The sequence below is a fragment of the Bos indicus genome, chromosome 2, assembly GCF_029378745.1.
Source record: "Bos indicus isolate NIAB-ARS_2022 breed Sahiwal x Tharparkar chromosome 2, NIAB-ARS_B.indTharparkar_mat_pri_1.0, whole genome shotgun sequence".
Classification (NCBI taxonomy): Eukaryota; Metazoa; Chordata; class Mammalia; order Artiodactyla; family Bovidae; genus Bos; species Bos indicus.
In genome coordinates, this window is record NC_091761.1 from 52,963,577 (window position 1) to 52,979,751 (window position 16,175).

The 16,175-nt window shown below is 37.9% G+C and overlaps 1 protein-coding gene and 1 long non-coding RNA gene across 4 annotated transcripts in view; one reads left to right on the forward strand and one right to left on the reverse strand.

The window, feature by feature from the left end:
• The window catches only part of LOC139186046 (uncharacterized), an 84,678-nt gene that overhangs the window by 25,673 nt on the left and 42,830 nt on the right, over positions 1-16,175 (forward strand). The window contains exon 2 of the long non-coding RNA XR_011569620.1: positions 1-16,175. This exon is cut by the window's right edge and continues 22,250 nt beyond it. This is a non-coding gene — a long non-coding RNA (uncharacterized lncRNA).
• The window catches only part of ARHGAP15 (Rho GTPase activating protein 15), a 697,929-nt gene that overhangs the window by 4,008 nt on the left and 677,746 nt on the right, over positions 1-16,175 (reverse strand). The window lies entirely within an intron of this gene.

Genomic DNA, 16,175 nt, shown 5'->3' on the forward strand with positions numbered 1-16,175 from the left:
CCAAAGTCCTGGTCCAAGAATTCAGAGCACGAACCAATCCAGAGAAGAAACCAAGGCTCAACTTCAATGGAGTGACGGGTAGGAGGCAGAGCGGCTGTCAGAGGCCCCCCTCAGGCAAGTTTCTCTCTCTTGGCCAGTGGTTCATGGAGGGAGTCCTAAAACGGATTTCTGCCAGTTCATCAGTTTCCTAAATTTGCCCTTTGTCAAGTGCTCATTTTGTGCTCTTCTCTGTGTGTAAATGCAGAGCATTCATTCCATCTCAATCTGTGTCCATTTCTCTGCACACTTTCCATGTGATTTTAATAAAAACACTTTAAACTCATGGGTACTTTCAAGTAATCCTGTTACAAGTATATTTTACCAAAGAATATATAGTTCTGTATTCTTGTTATACTTGCATTCAGATCAGATCAGATTAGATCAGTTGCTCAGTCATGTCTGACTCTTTGCGACCCCATGAATTGCAGCACGCCAGGCCTCCCTGCCCATCACCAACACCCGGAGTTCACTCAGACTCACGTTCATCGAGTCAGTGATGCCATCCAGCCATCTCATCCTCTGTCGTCCCCTTCTCCTCCTGCCCCCAGTCCCTCCCAGCATCAGAGTCTTTTCCAATGAGTCAACTCTTCGCATGAGGTGGCCAAAGTACTGGAGTTTCAGCTTTAGCATCATTCCTTCCAAAGAAATCCCAGGGCTGATCTCCTTCAGAATGGACTGGTTGGATCTCCTTGCAGTCCAAGGGACTCTCAAGAGTCTTCTCCAACACCACAGTTCAAAAGCATCAATTCTTTGGCGCTCAGCCTTCTTCACAGTCCAACTCTCACATCCATACATGACCACAGGAAAAACCATAGCCTTGACTAGACGAACCTTTGTTGGCAAAGTAATGTCTCTGCTTTTGAATACGCTATCTAGGTTGGTCCTAACTTTCCTTCCAAGGAGTAAGCATTAGTGATTTTGGAGCCCAGAAAAATAAAGTCTGACACTGTTTCCACTGTTTCCCCATCTATTTCCCATGAAGTGATGGGACCGGATGCCATGATCTTCATTTTCTGAATGTTGAGCTTGAAGCCAACTTTTTCACTCTCCACTTTCACTCTCATCAAGAGGCTTTTGAGTTCCTCTTCACTTTCTGCCATAAGGGTGGTGTCATCTGCATATCTGAGGTGATTGATATTTCTCCTGGCAATCTTGATTCCAGCTTGTGTTTCTTCCAGTCCAGCGTTTCTTATGATGTGCTCTGCATATAAGTTAAATAAGCAGGGTGACAATATACAGCCTTGACGAACTCCTTTTCCTATTTGGAACCAGTCTGTTGTTCCATGTCCAGTTCTAACTGTTGCTTCCTGACCTGCATACAAATTTCTCAAGAGGCAGATCAGGTGGTCTGGTATTCCCATCTCTTTCAGAATTTTCCACAGTTTATTGTGATCCACACAGTCAAAGGCTTTGGGATAGTCAATAAAGCAGAAATAGATGTTTTTCTGGAACTCTCTTGCTTTTTCTATGATCCAGCGGATGTTGGCAATTTGATCTCTGGTTCCTCTGCCTTTTCTAAAACTAGCTTGAACATCAGGAAGTTCATGGTTCACATATTGCTGAAGCCTGGCTTGGAGAATTTTGAGCATTACTTTATTAGCGTGTGAGATGAGTGCAATTGTGCGGTAGTTTGAGCATCCTTTGGCATTGCCTTTCTTTGGGATTGGAATGAAAACTGACCTTTTCCAGTCCTGTGGCCACTGCTGAGTTTTCCAAATTTGCTGGCATATTGAGTGCAGCACTTTCACAGCATCATCTTTCAGAATTTGGAATAGCTCAACTGGAATTCCATCACCTCCACTAGCTTTGTTCGTAGTGATGCTTTCTAAGGCCCACTTGCAGGTTAAATTTTCCTAGCAGTTTGGAGTTTTTTCTTAAGTTTGGGAAAATTAAGTAACTTGCAATAACACTTAGAGAAATCAAATGTAGTTAAGAAAGGTTAAGAAAATGTGGATGTATATTATATAGAATTCATACTATCTTTCCTACTCTCTCTTACAAAATGTATGCTTGTGTGTGTATGTGTATATTTCATTGACAATTTATGTTCTGAATATCAACCAATCAGTAGTTGGTATATTGAGAAATCAATCAATCTTTAGGTTAAAAAAGATGCTGAGGGCGAAGACTATTTGTGGGTGGAAATCACCAACTACTGAACTATATGATTCACGTAAATAGGCAAAAATATTCTCATACCAACATTCACATTAGATTAAACCCTTTTATTGTAGAGGTGGTGATAGACATATCTAGCAAAGAAGCCACCCAAACTGGGTATGTTTGGAAAATGTATTTATGCTGTTACAGACTTCACTATTCAAATATGAACCTACCTACTCTCTACCTCAATAGATTTTTAAGCAGTTAAGTGGTTGATTTAGGAGAACATAAGTAGTCAACCGCAATTTCAAAATACAGCTAGAATACTATCCTACAAAATTCTTCAAATCTCTCTCTCTTTTTTTTTAACCTCAAATCAATGGATCTAATACTTTTCTCTCTTGCTGTGGGGACTAGCTGTGCATTGCAAGTGCCATTATTTCTGAAGGCTTCAACTAGTAAAACATATGTAGAGGAGAAATATAGGCTACTGAAAGAAATGAAAGCCTGGAATGGAAAAAAAAAAATGCAATCTAGTATCTAAGATGGAAAACTCTCAAAAACAGTAAGTTATACTTCCAGTAGCTTAAAATGCAGTTAAGCTGTATTATTGGAGGGGAGGATCTGATTCAGAAACCAAATACATTTTTACTATGGGTTTGGCAGTACTTCCAGGACAGCTTTCACTAAAGTGAGTTCTGCAAACACCATCTCTGTGACACACTTCACAAAAATAGCAGTCTGGAGTAAGATAAGTTTGCAGAAAATTATATGCCATTTTTCCTTCTTGGAAATTTACAATGCACAATAGCATAATACAGGCTCTGACAAGTCCTGCAGAAAACTAACCCTGTTCATCTTTGTGTAACTTAGCATGTTCCCTAACTTACTTGAACATTGTGGATCCTCTTTCTTGAGTGACAAGGAGGAGTGTATATTGAGACATGTTACTCTAGTGTGCTTTGCTAAGGATCTACTAAATCTGAAACATGGTTTGAATCTCCTCTGCCACTCAGGCTTCAGAACTCAGTAGCAGCTAACTCAAAGAGATCAGACTGTGGTCACTTTTGGCAAGTTCCACCCCTCTGGTAGGGCTCAGATTTCATCTGGCCTTAAACTCCACGACAGTGTTGTAAATTGTGAGCTACCATTTAACGTGTGTTCACAAAGAAATGAAAGGAACTCCCTTTTTAGGACAAGAATACTGGAGTGGGGCACAGCAACCCCACTCTCAACCCAGGGATTGAATCCACATCTCTAATGTCTCCCTGCATTGGCAGGTAGGTTCTTTACCACTTGTACCAGCTGGGAAGCTCTTTGAGGACAAAACAAAGATCAAAGGCAAAAAGACCACATCTGAATGACAAAGGTGAGAGCAGTCACATGGTTGAGAGATTACTATACAGCAAATGGCTGGACGGTGAAAAGGTGTAAAAATATTTAGATCAATATTTGGAAATTCTTCTAAATGTTTGTTTAGTCAACATTAGTTTACTCCCAAGAAATAGTGAAGATACCTGATTCAAAGCAATGTGAGGAGCTCAAACGTTAGTGCCTGTGAATGCTTCACTAACAGGAAAAACATCTTAAACTGCAACTCTTTTGAAAAAGGCTATTTATGAACACTGCTAAGTTTAAAACAGCTTGACAAGAATAATTATGATTTTATGAATTTGTTCACAAAATAGCACTTGATATATATTCTTTGTAAAAGAAACTCTCTAACCACTAAGTAAAATTTAAGTTTATAAAATCTTAAAGTAGGTAAGAATTCATTTTTCTGGCAAGAGATTAAAAATGTGATGTACAGTTTACAGCACAAAAAGGAGAAGAAATGCCGGAGCTACTTTTTGTCGGGCCCCAATGGAAGGAGCAACAATTCATCAATTTTAGATTATTTTAGAAACAATCTATAATCCACAGCTACAGATGTTGGGCCCCAGACAAAAAAATCCTCACAGACTTATGCTAGGTAAGTTTTTTTCCAAAAGTGAGCTGAATCACTAACTCAAAGAAATTTCTTAGTTGTTGAAAATCATAGCCAAATGATTCAAACTGAAAGAGAGATTTACCATAAAACTCAAAATTAATGCTAAGAAGACCAAAGCATTTAATAGTAAGTAGACCAGCTACAAACAGATATAGGGATGCAAACTTCCTTTAAAGTTTGTGCTTTGCTGTTATCATAGAGACTTGCAAAGGAAGTCGAAAGCCACAGAATTGCCTGCAGGACAAGCCTCAAGTTATTGGAGGTGTATTATAAGTATTCCCTTCTCTATCTCTGGATTGCTGTGGTTTTCCAACACACATAACTTTAGGATAGTTTAATGGAGAAACTGCGGTGGTAAATGTACTTTTGCCAACAGGTCACACCTGGCTTGTATAATACAGCTCATCCACTGTACATGAAATGTTAATTGTGACTTTGACCACTTCAGTGAGGAGAAGCTGCTAAAAATAGAATAAATTTTCACTGTGCTCAATTTATGCTTCCTATGTGCTGTAGCTACTTTGGGGGGGATCCATGCTAACCATATGCTTGCCTACTCTCAATCTGCACAAAATATACTGCCATGTCTACATTGGCCTTTTTCTTTTTTTTTTTTTTAAGATTGGGGACTTAGTAGGAAGTCTACTTTTCCCCTTAAAGTCAGGGCTGTACGTTAGAAAAATTTTCGAATATTATAAAAGAAGGCGAGCATTTACAACTGTTATTTGCATTTAAACTAATATATTTCAAGGTGGTCATTCACTGGTGACTGTCACTTTTACATGCAAATTTACACATCAACTGGCTCAAACTAATTGTAAAATCTTCAATTTTATGCTTAAATATCCTATTATTATTGTTTTCCAAAGTAAGCAAAGAATTATCCTCCTAAAAGAGAATTACTGCTATGTTCTGGCATTTTTGCTTTTAAATTATCTTCGAAGCTATGTGTATATAATTTTTTCAAAGTACATTGTGGAAAAGGTACTTTATATGGTAGTTACACATTAACAGCTAACATGGCCTTATTCTTTACATTTATTGAATACCTTCTTTGCAATGATTTCGTTTCAAAAGATTGAAACATTTTCAATTATTCACTTGTTTCATATTTATATTGATTGGCCATTACAAGGAGAGTCTAATGTATCTTTAAAGCAATACTCAGAACTATAAGAGACAAGGAATGACTAAAAAAAAATGACTAGCCCGTAGACTTAAACATGGCTTATTTCTGGTTGTAATATGTATTCTATAAGGTGACAACAACATATATAAAATGGGATATCATAGCCAAAGCCCTTACATAGCAGATAATATCAAAAAGGAACACAAACAGTGGTTATTTGCCAAATATCCATTAAATGCTAATCACTGTGCTTCAAATATACCATGCTTTTCAAAGGCAGAATTAAAACTCAGCTGTAATTTCTCTTGCTCTGATTAGTAATACATTCTATTAGAATTTGAGATGGTAAGAAAAGTATGATAAAGAAAAAAAACACACCAATAACTGTAACAGTAACTCAAGGTAATCATTTCTCATTCATTAAAATCTATTATTCAATAGACCTGCTATTACTCAGTACCTGCTAGGTGCCTGATGTTGGGGATGATGCAGTGAGTAAAATAGACAAAGTTCCTACCCATATGCAACTTATAATCTAGTTGGGGAAACAGACAAGAAACAATCCACTAATTAATACACAAAGTGATTTCGACACAGAGGTACTTCAAGAAAGACTAAGAGAAGTGGTGGTTCTTCTACTGACCCTTGGAGCCTCTTAAAAGTTCCTAATGGCCTAGAATCCATCCCCGGAGAGTCTTCTTTGCTAAGAATGAGTAGAGCCTGGCTGGCCGAAGATAACAGAGTCCCCAGATTATTTTGATGGGCAGAGAGAGGTGGAAAGTGCTACACATAGCAGACAAGGTTCTCAGAAGTTCTTTCTAAGGAAAGGACACATGGGCAGAGAGCAGCTTATGTGCACACACCACAGGAAGGAAAACTCCAGGCAGGAAAAAGTTGGTAGAGAGCCCCAGTTGTGAGGTTGTGTTGGGTGGTTCTAGGAATAGAGAAGAGGGTAATATAGCTGAAGGCTGGGGAATGAGACAGATAAGGTAGGAATGCTGTGGGGAGGACTTAGGACTTAATTCTAACAGTGAATAGGTGTTCATCCTTGGGTTTTGAGTAGGAGAATGACGCTGACAGCATTCAATATACATGTATAAATAATTTATTTATATACACATTCAAGAAAATACTTTCTATATAATTTTGCGGCCAACATTTTTCACTTCTGTCATGAGCAGTTCTCATGTCTTATATGTGTATTGTGAGTTAGTTACTTAGTCGTGTCCGACTCTTTGTGACCCCATGAACTGTAGCCTGCCTCCTCTGTTCGTGGGATTCTCCAGACAAGAATACTGGAGTAGATAGCCATTCCTTTCTCCAAGGTATCTTTCTAACCCAGGGATCAAACCTGTGTCTCCAGCATCTCCTGCATTGGCAGGTGGGTTCTTTACTGCTAGTGCCACCTGGGAAGCCCTATGTCTTATATATGTGTGTGCATGCTAAGTCGCTTAAGTCATGTTCGACTTTGTGTTACCTTACGGACTGCAGCCTGCCAGGCTCCTCTGTCCATGAGATTCTCCAGGCAAGAATACTGGAGTGGGTGGCTGGGCCCTTCTCCAGGAGATCTTCCCGACCCAGGGATCAAACCTGTGTCTCTTACATCTACCTGCACTGGCAGGCAGATTCTTTACCATAGTTTTTACTAATTATCTTATATGGGACAGAATGGTTTGTGCGCTATGATTTCTTAGTATAAATGTAATTAATATATTAAAAACCCTTTTTTTGTATACTCATTCTCCACATTTTTGGAGTATTTCTTTAGGCAGTTGTTTCCAAATAGGGGCAACTTCCCTACCCCCACATCTCCCATGAGGCGTTTGCAGTGTCTGGAGATATCAAAGGTTGTCATGACTGAGTGGAGTGGAGAAGGTGAGTTGCTATGGCATCTAGTGAGTCAGAGGCAAAGGATGGTACTAAACAGTCTACGATGAATAGGACAGTCTCCCCAAACAATTTATCCAGCCCCAAATGTCAGTATTGCTGCTGTTGAGAAACTCCGCAGTAGTAGAAATGTAGCAATTAGATCAATGGTTCTGAAACTTTACCATTCATGAGAATAATTTGGAAACTGGGTTGTATCACAAATCACTGAACTTCACCTTCAGACTTCTGGTTCAGCAACTCTGGGGAGGGACTTGAGAATATTACACTAGTCACAAGTTCCTTGAGAGGATACAATTGGTCTGGGGACCACACTTTGAGAATTCGCACTAGATCATTAAGTTAAGGGTTTTCTTTTCTTAAACCATGATAATGTGGGTAACATGACAATTCATAGTCCTGATAGCATTATTATCATTTGATTTTATTCTTCTTAAAATAATTGCTAACTTGATAGGTGAAAAATGATCTATCATTGTTTAAAGTTAGGATTCTTTGAATTTAGGAAATGGGGAAGAAGTTTAAAAAGCACAGCAATATGGATTATCTCTTCTGTGAATAACCTTTCATATCACCTGCCTTTTTCTTATTGAGAGCATACAATTTTGTTTGTTTCATCCATTTAATTATTTTGTATAACAAAACTAACACATAGTATTTAAAAAGTGTGCTAATCAGGAGAATATAGAATGAAAAGGTCAAACCTTCTGTTTTTCTAGTCAAACTCCTTCAAGACAACTATAATTAACAGATGGGTGCTCCCTCTGGATGTTTTTCTATTTATCTGTCCATCTACCTGGGCTTCCCTGGTGGTTCAGGAGTAAAGAATCTGCCTACTAATGCAGGACAAGTTTGATCCCTCAGTTGGGAAGATACCCTAGAGATGGAAATGGCAACTCACTCCAGTATTTTTGCCTGGGAAATCTCAAGGACAGAGGAGCCTGGTGGGCTAGTCCATGGGGTCACACAAAATCAGACACGACTTAGTGACTGAACAACAACAATCCCTTTAGTATCTGTTTTCTTAAAAAAAAAAAAAGAATGAGATAAAAATACATAATATGTTATAGTACAACTTGCTTTTTCCCCCTTAACTATATATCATGGGAATCTTTCCAAGTCAGTACATTTAAAAATACCTCATCTTTTGAAAAATGCTGTTACATTTCATAGTATGAAAATAATTTATTTAACCATTCCCTTGCTGATGGACTTTTATGTTGCTTCTAATTTTTCGCTGTTACAGACAATGAAACATGTTACAATGAACATATTTGAACATATTAGATTTCTGAGGTTTTTTTTTGTGTTAAATGGCATAATATTTCATTACTTTTGTTGTATTTATATTCTCTCAATTATATTTTTCCTTAATTTTGTTTATTTATATTTTTATGTGTTCATATCTAGCATTATTTCTTTTGGAATTTCTCTCATTATTTTTTAATTATAAAATTCATCCATTTAAATAAATCAGGTAATTGTCATCAATATTTTTTTCTAGATTTTAAAAATGGTATATTTTTGTATCTTCTAATTCATCTCAGTGTATTTTACTATATGAAATGTGAAGGTAATCTCTATTTTTTTTCAATAGCTAGCTGATTGCCCCAATAATATATCCTACAACTCACAGACAAAAGCACCTGGTATGTTTTATTCTGGATGATTTGTATTCTGCACTACCACTTTACTGTTCAAATAACTGTAATTTTAATATACACTAGGAATATCTCCATTTTTTTTCTTTTTCAGATATAAAAGAAAATTTTCAGATGGATAAAATGAGCCTGAGAAACACTGAATAATTTGATCGAGACCACATAGTTAAGTGGCAGCAACACTTAGATGAAGATGCAGATCTTTATTACTCTGGGAGATAGATCTTCTTTCCACAAACAACTAAGAGTCGAGAAATCAAGGGGTTTGAAATCAAGGGGTTTCTTAATGATGAGGCCTGAGACCTGGGGTAGATGTGGAAGGGAAGTGAGTCAGAAAGTCTTGGGTGACATATTTTGATTTTTTCATCACCTGATTCATATTCAAGGATATATTTATAGAGATGAAAAGGGTTTCAGGTGGAAGAAAAATCAAAATAATACATATTGCCTTTTTCTCCAGATTCACACAGTGTGTTCAACTTCTGAGAATATTCACTTATCATTGTGGAAGGAAATGCACTATTGGTGAGACAGATTGAGAATTTCAGCTACACGGTTCCCCTTAGGTGTTTTCTGTTAAGCTTTCAAATGGTTTTAGCCATTCACATTTGACCATGTCAGCAGTAAAAGAAGTCTTAATTTGCCTATTCCCTGAGCTCTGTTGATCTAGCAATAACCATGGATAACATCATCATCCTGGGAAGACACTGCCCTGGGTTTAAGAGAGAAAGGCTAGGAAATATATGACGTGTTGGAAGTATTTTTAGAAAAGAAAAAAATATAACACTGTTTATTATTCTTTACTTGGAATTTGTCCAATAAGGCAGTTAAAACACTAGTATGTGCTAGTAACATTTTATACAGAACATTGGGGGTTGTGCGTGGATCAGCATTAATTAGGCCAAGCAGAGTAAGGCACCTAATTATAAGACATTAGTGGGAATATGGAACTTAAATATTTGCCTTATGATTTTAGATAAATCTAAAAGGAATATATACTATCCATGTGCAAAGTCAGAATTCATCAACCTCTTTTCCACTCTTCCTATTCCACTAAGGGATCAACATCAAACCTTCCACAGTTTTCTAGAAAATTGTCTCCTAGTTTAAGAGGTTCCAGAAGAGCTGAAAGAAAGTCAGTTCTAGTCTGTGTGTCAGTATTCAGTTGTCCACACTTAATTTTACTTTCTGAGGGAAAATAAATTTTATATATTTTTCACAGTGACTTGACTCTGGCTGCACAAGTTGAGGCTCCAAGGTGAATGTGTGCATCTGAGTGACAGGCTGCTCAGTGATAGAGGACAGGGACTGATGGTGTTTTGCTTCAGAAAAAAGAACAGTTAGGGCAGCTGTGATGACTGAATGCAAAAAAAGAAGAAAACAAACAAACAAACCCCATGATATGGAAGAAAAAGTCTATTTTTCTCTAGTAAATCCAGTTCCTGCAACTGACCCACAGACTAATTTCATTTCTGTATGAAGAATTAGAGTTGTGAAAATAGACTAGTCTGCTTCAAAAGATTCACATTTATTACAGAAAATTTAGAGAACGTAGACAAGTTACAATAGAAAATAAAAATCCCTCATAATTCTGTCATTTAGTTATTATTATTATTTGGTATGCTGCTAGGTCACTTCAGTCGTGTCCGACTCTGTGCGACCCCATGGACTGCAGCCTACCAGGCTTCTCCGTCCCTGAGATTCTCCAGGCAAGAACACAGGAGTGGGTTGCCATTTCCTTCTCCAATGCATGAAAGTGGAAAGTGAAAGAAGTCGCTCAGTCGTGTCTGACTCTTAGCGACCCCATGGACTGCAGCCTACCAGGCTCCTCCATCCATGGGATTTTCCGGGCAACAGTACTAGAGTGGGGTGCCATTGCCTTCTCCCTATTATTTGGTATAGATTTTTCTAAATGTATACTATAAAAATAAGGAGACTATCAAGGTTATTAAATATTCTACACATAAAAAGAACACAAGTTCTCCATCAGGAGGCATTCACAGATGTTCCAGATTCCCATACTGGATGGTAAATCCAGTGATATTTAAAATGTGGTTTGGTTTGGGCTTCCAGATTAATGATGAAAGAATGAACATTCTGGGAAAGTCCAAGATGACGTGGGATAATATATCATAACTGAGGTTTCTTCTCCACCCTCGCTCATACCTTTTTCTTTTCTCCAAGATTCCATTAACAACATTTTTTCCTCAGTAGAGGGATGGCACAACAGAAGAGCAGAGAAAGTGCTTTGGTTTCTTTGTAAACTAGGGTATTTGAATTGCAAAGGACTGGGCCTTGGGGTTTCAAAGGCTCAAGTGCCCTGGACTTAGAATTGGAATGATGGCCTAATCAGTAGACTGGAAGGTAGATGAAGAGCCAGGTTAGCATGCTGCCAGACAAGAGAAAGATTTCTCTGGATTGGGAGGAGAGTTAAGAAGAGCAGAGACTTGGTAAGGTCCTGTGAAGGTGGCTCGGTCAGGAACCCTTCCTATCCCTCTTCCTGAGGACAGGCTGTGGGCAAGTCTGAGGATTCTGAGATCAGACAGACCTCTATTCTCCCCTTGGAGCAGACCTAGGGTTAGAACAAAATCTCAGAGTTCTCTGCTCAGTGTTATGTGACAGCCTGGATGGGAGGGGAGTTTGGGGGAGAATGGATACACGTGTGTTTATGGCTGAGTCCCTTTGCGATTCGCCTGTAACTATCACATAATTATTTGTTAATCGGCTATATTCCAATGCAAAGTAAAAAGTTAAAAAAAAAACAACCCTCAGATTTCTTCATGTTTAATGTATCAGGAATAGTTAAATACAAATTACTGCATGGTATATCTACACAAAGATAGCAAGATAACCTTCACAGGGTCTGCTGGTGACCGATACCAGACCTGGGATTGGAAGAGATGAAGACAAACAACCAGAAGGAAATGAAGACCATCCAGGACAGGTGACAAAAGCCAGACACTTTCTACCCTGCTTATCTGCTTTATTACCTTTCTCCAACAGAATGTAAACATCTTAAGGACCAGGACTTTGTTTCTGTTTAGTGCTGTATTCCTAGACCGGGATTAGTCTTTGGCTCATAGGTGCTCAACCAATATTTACTGAAATACTGTATAAATGGATGCTCTCCCTGCCCCTCACCAGATGCTTAGGCCATTCTTAGCCCTCCAGAACTAGAAATGACCCAGGAAAATGTTTAGAAGTGTCTAGAAGACACTCTGAATTGACTAAATTTAAAACATTTAGAAGAATGGGCCTCAAATAATGCCTGGTTTGAGACAGTCCTACCTTCCTATCATCTTACTCAGAAATGATGCCCATGGGAGCTCTTCTCTGTCACAGCTGTGTCTTTCCAACGCCCATCTAGATCGACACATACTAGGTACTCAATAAATACTTGTCAACTGCATAAACATCTGAACTCTGGGGAAAAGAAACAAGCAAAAAGGGCCTCAAGAGGGAAATTAGTTTTGATTTTGGTACAATACTTACGTTTCTTGTACATCAGAGATGGTGAGAACATGAATGCAGAGATTGTTAAACAGAGATACTATTTCTTGAGACCTAGTTCAGGGCTTGTAACTATGCAGGGTACCTTTCTTTCCCACATATTATCTGACTCAGTTTTTAACATGTACCTGATTTGAACAAAACTGATGAGAAAAGTCTAGAATAAAACATAATTTTTATCTGATTTATACTATGGATGGTTGAAGCTAAAGATAATGACACTTTTTTTCCTGACCATCTGAAATCTGACCATCACATAGTATTTTAGGTAAAATGTTTATATCTGCAGAAAGGCACGGAGAAGGCGATGGCACCCACTCCAGTACTCTTGCCTGGAAAATCCCACGGACAGAGGAGCCTGGTAGGCTGCAGTCCATGGGGTTGCGAAGAGTCGGACACGACTGAGTGACTTCACTTTCACTTTTCACTTTCATGCACTGGAGAAGGAAATGGCAACCCACTCCAGTGTTATTGCCTTGAGAATCCCAGGGATGGGGAAGCCTGGTGGGCTGCCGTCTATGGGTCGCATAGAGTCGGACACAACTGAAGTGACAGCAGCAGCAGCAGCAGCAGAAAGGTAAACCCCTTTAAATATATATAATACTTGGCTTAAATATAGAAGCTATTTGTTTTGCCTTTATACACATGAATTTGTAATCTGTACTGTGGTGGAGAAATAAATTGTGCGAGTTCCTGCATACATCCTTGTGCACATGGACGTCAGGCTAACTCATGCGTCTGTTGTCTGTAATCACCTGTGATGACTCAAATCTGGACCTTTTCATTCCTCTAAGTTTCATCTGCTGTTATCCATGCTGAGTTTTCATTCTTGTGCATACATTTTATTATAATATTACATGTTAGTAATAAAATGTAATAATAGAGATAAGAGGGATTTTGAATTTAAAACATTGTATAAATATAATGTGCTATGATTATTAAATATTAAAGTAATTACTCCTATCCCATTAGAACTAAGCCGTGTGATTTGTGTGCTTTTAGTGACTAAGGGGTGAGGCTATAGGTAACCTAAGATATTTTTAAGTGTATATGAACCAAGCATAAATTAAACAAAGTGACAGCAAGGCTGAAATAATGTAAGCAAGCCCAAAATGAAACATTTCAGTGAACTCAAAATAGAGTAGTGTACTGCTACCGACTGTTCCCCTATCTTGACATGCTGACTTAATTTGGCATCATGAAAGAAGAGAAAAGGATAAAGACAGAGACAAGGAGAAATGGAGAAATGAAGATGGTTTTAGAGTGATCATGACCAGGCCATTCATATTTCTCATATAGCCTGGAAACAATCTCATACTTATTGGAAGATGTGACCTTTAAATGTTCCTTACTTGCAAAAAGACAAATATTCTAGAAGCTGGGTATTAGCTCGTGGAGTCATCTGTCCTGCCTGCTCTTCAAGTGGAGGTTACTGCAGGGGTGGGGGGTGCAAGCTGTAGATGAGCAAATGTGTTACTTATTCTTAACATTTGCAGACTTTAGAGTAAGCTCTCTTTGACAGCTCCCTGATTTCTTTAATGTAGCAAATCTCTAATCAGCCTAGATATGTTAAAATGTGATTTTTACAGAGAATTGACCTGAGTTGAGTACTTGAGTTGAAATGTGTATTTTTCGCCCTCAAAAGCTGACTTGGAGGGGAAAAAAAATCAGATATTCTATGATATACTTTGCCTCAGTGACAAGATGTTTTGGGGGAAATCATCCAAGCTTGAAATAAAATCTTTATTGAAAGTAATTCTACATTCATGCCAGTCAGATACATTGTAGGATTAGACCGACTATCCCAGGGGAAAACGACGGTATATGCACAGGCAGAGCTGGTTATTTGGACCTCCCGTCAGTTCTTAACTTCCTGACAATGGCTGAAGCATTCACAACTGCTACAGCTCTGTTTTCATCTTTATTTTGAGAGAAAGTTAATACACTTTACCTTAACTACACCAAATGTACTGGAAAATAACACAGTAATAAGATACACCCTGCCTACCAAGTGATATCTATGTGTAGAGAGCATTTAGCTGTGCATTTTAAGGAAACAAATACAAAGCGGCAAATGACAGAGAGATACTGGGATTATTTTTTCTGCTTGAACTTTTAAATTTTTCTGGCAAAGTCTCCTGTGTGCTGTCTTAAAATCAACATGTATACATATTTATGGAGCCAAGGAAATGACTTTCATTGACAATTTCCTTCAAATGCCACGGTGGGAGGAGCCCTTGAAAATTATTATTACTAGAGTAATTTGGTTATCAATGTTATTTGGTGTCAAAAAGGAAGACACAGGTGTGCCAGGTGATATTTGGCTGCATTTAGAGTCAACAGCCTAGGATGTCACTTTTGTAAAAGTCATAGAATTGTTTCTTTGGATATAATTAACACTGGCTAAAAAAAAAAAAAGAGAAAAAGGCATAATGTCAAATTTAGATTTATATTCTGATTCATTGTGAAGACAAACCATAATTACAGTTCTAACGGACAGGAAAAACATGACCCCCAATAGATGCTTGATAGTAACCATGTTCAATTTAAAAACTCAGAACTTAATTTCATAATTCTCATAATTTTATAACTTTTGGTTATATGTTGTAAAAAACTTTGCTTTCATGTTATCGAAGAGTGAAAGCAAAAGGGTGAGGTGGCTTAAAACCCACAAGTTTAAGGAGACAAATGATGACCTACTCTCATGTTAAAGAAAAATGACAACATACTTCCCTAGACAAAGAAGTCTCAAGGTAAAAAGAATATGGGTTCTGAGAATCAATTTCCTACCTGAGTAATGAATTGGTTAAAAAAAACAACAACTTTGTTTTTAAATCTTAAATGCTTATGAATGTCCTTCAGTGGGTGAATAGATAAACAAACTGTGGGACATTCACGTTGTGAGATGATGGAATATTATTTGGCAATGAAAAGGAGTGCACTATCAAACCATGAAGAGATCCATTTAAAATGTATGCTGCCAAGTGAAAGAGGCCCATCTGAAAAGGCTATATGATTTAAGCATCTGACATTCTGAAAAAGGCAAAATCTAGAGATAGTGAAAGATCAGTGGTTGCCAGGAGTTTGGGAAGAGGGAGGGATGACTGGGCAGAGCACAGAGGAGTCTTAGGTAGTAGAGTTATTCTGTATGATATAATGGTGCATACATGTCACCAAATATTTATCAAAATTCACGTAATTTACAACATTAAGAGTGAACCTTAATGTAAACTATGGACTTTAGCTAACAATGATGTATTGATGTTGGCTTATCAATTAAAACAAATGTACCACACTAATGCAAGATTTTAATAACGGGAGATTCTGTGGTTGTGTGTGTATGTTTTGGGGAGCAGGGGGAAGGGGAGTGGAGAGTATATGAAAACTCTCTGTACATTCTATTCAGATTTTTGTAAACCTAAATCTGTTCTGAAAAAGTGTGTGCATGAATGCTAAGTTGCTTCAGTTGTGTCTGACCCTATGGACTATAGTCCACCAGTAAAATTATAAAAAAGTGAAAGAAAAAAAAAGGATAACAGAAGCAGATTGCATTAATTCAGGGGACCGAGGTCGATTCCTGCTTGCCTATTTTTATGGCCACACGCATTTGAATTGTTTTGCTCTGTGTGTCAGTCACCATATCCAAAACCATATTTAAGCCTGTCTCTATGAGGAAGCCTTTAAGAACTGTATTCTGATCACTTCGTTATTTGCTTTCTTGGCATTTAAACATTCAGATTGTATTACATTGTTGTTGACATGTTTTATTTTTATCTCTAAGTTATTTCATGCACATATGTTTTATCTCCCTCAATTAGATTGCAAAATCTTTGAGTTTAGGTGGTGTGTTACCTTC